Below are 1,911 nucleotides of genomic sequence, written 5' to 3'. Positions count from 1 at the left end.
TTATTCATTTTATATCATTTATTATATTTCTCATTTAACTTCTAAAAGAGTGTTATTTATTTAAAATAAACTGTTGTTCAATAATTATTCATATTAATGATGTTATAAATTGAAATAATAATATTCATCAGTTTTGAAGAAATTCTGTATTTTTTTAAAGAAACAATAGTATTTGTATTGACTTATTTAGATGATAACACATGATTTAATCTTGTTATAGAAGTAGAATAAATAAACAAGAAAGAATAAATAAACGATAAAATAAATAATAAATAGAGGTGTTGTTAATCCCACCAGAATAATGAATAATATAAAATAAAATTAATAACACTTAATTATATACTTTTTATGATTAATTGTATTTTCATTTCTATTTCATTTTCATTTCTATCATTATTATGTGATATTATCATTAATTATGTGAAATGTTTTGTTATTTATTATTTTTATTATTAATTTTCTTATGTTATTATTGTTATTTAAAATAATAAAAATAAAATGATGTTTATTAAAATGATAAAATAGTAAATAAAATGATGTGTTATAAATGTGTATTTAAGTATTTAATCATCTGATTTTAATCTGATATTCATTAAATTAAAATGGAAGAGTTAATAAACAAGAACACTCATTTCTTTAAAGAAGAAATAGAAACACTTCCAAATATTCAACAATCAATTGATGATATTAATAAACATTATCAATATTATTTAGGAAGTATTAAAAATGAAATACTTAAAATAAAACCAGATGAAACATATTCAGAAGCTATTAAAAGGGGAGAAGGAATATTTGATAGAATTGATGAAACAGAAAGAAGAAGAAAACTAGTAATAGAAAAAAGTCAAGAAACAATTAAAGTAGTTGAAATAATAAAGAGTCAAATGATAAAGATAATAGAAGAAAGTAATTCAGATGAAGAAATACTAAGTAAAACACGGAATGAAATAATCAATAAAATCATTTCAATTGAAGAAATGACCATGAAAGATAAAATATTCAGAACACTATAAAAAAATTCACTTAATAGAAGAATAGATAAATAGAAAAGTATCTAACATACTATTTGATTTAGATATTGATGATTGGAATAAATGTACATCATTTTCTTAATAAAAGAATAATAAATAAAGAACATATAATAATTATTATTGAAGATACAAAAGGAAATAAATTTGGAGGATATATTAATGTGAAAATTGATAAAGTTAATGATTATATAAATGATCCAAAATCATTTTTATTTTCATTAGAATCAAATAGGAGAATACAAGGAATGATGAAATTTGATATTAAAATACCACAACATACATTTTGGTTAAATAATCAATCAGATTGTTTGTTTTCATTTAGGTTAGGAAATGGTATTGATTTATAAAGAAAATGATAAAATAAATTCATATTGTAAACAGTGTTCATTTTCATAAATGGAATATCAAATGTAATTTGTTGAAAACACACCCAGAATGTTTCATCCACAAGGAATCATTATAATTGAAATAAAAATATTAGATGTTGTTTATTTGAAAAAAAAGGAACATAAAATAAATAAATATGAACATTTCATCTATCAATGAATGAAAAGATGAATATAAAATGAACATATCTCTTTCTTGATTTCACTTTAGTCCCATGAATAAATGAAATAATATAACAATATAATAAAATATTCAAAAATAAAAGAATATAAATCATAAAAGTAATATTAAATACTGGTGTAGTAATAAAGATTAAAGAAGATATTAAACAATAGTTATTAAAGATGAAAATACAATGAAAATGAAATAACAGAATAAATAAATATTGGTAAGAATGAATGAAGAAATTATCAATAAATTATAATTATTTCTTTTTTAATTTAATTGTTTAATGCAAACAATAACTACAAAGTTTATTTTAATTTCGTTTATA

At 19.0% G+C, this 1,911-nt stretch overlaps 5 annotated features.

Moving 5' to 3' along the window:
* Positions 1-226: 226 nt before the first annotated feature.
* Positions 227-277: a microsatellite.
* A 27-nt stretch (positions 278-304) lies between these two features.
* Positions 305-328: a sequence feature (AT_rich).
* A 14-nt stretch (positions 329-342) lies between these two features.
* Positions 343-1,018: a repeat region.
* A 9-nt stretch (positions 1,019-1,027) lies between these two features.
* Positions 1,028-1,714: a repeat region.
* A 108-nt stretch (positions 1,715-1,822) lies between these two features.
* Positions 1,823-1,864: a sequence feature (AT_rich).
* The last annotated feature ends 47 nt before the right edge of the window (positions 1,865-1,911 follow it).

This window comes from Entamoeba dispar, genomic scaffold (genome assembly GCF_000209125.1).
Source record: "Entamoeba dispar SAW760 scf_1105229461261 genomic scaffold, whole genome shotgun sequence".
Taxonomy (NCBI): domain Eukaryota; phylum Evosea; order Mastigamoebida; family Endamoebidae; genus Entamoeba; species Entamoeba dispar.
The sequence above is the reverse complement of the archived record's forward strand: the minus strand, read 5'-3'. Positions and strand labels throughout refer to the sequence as shown.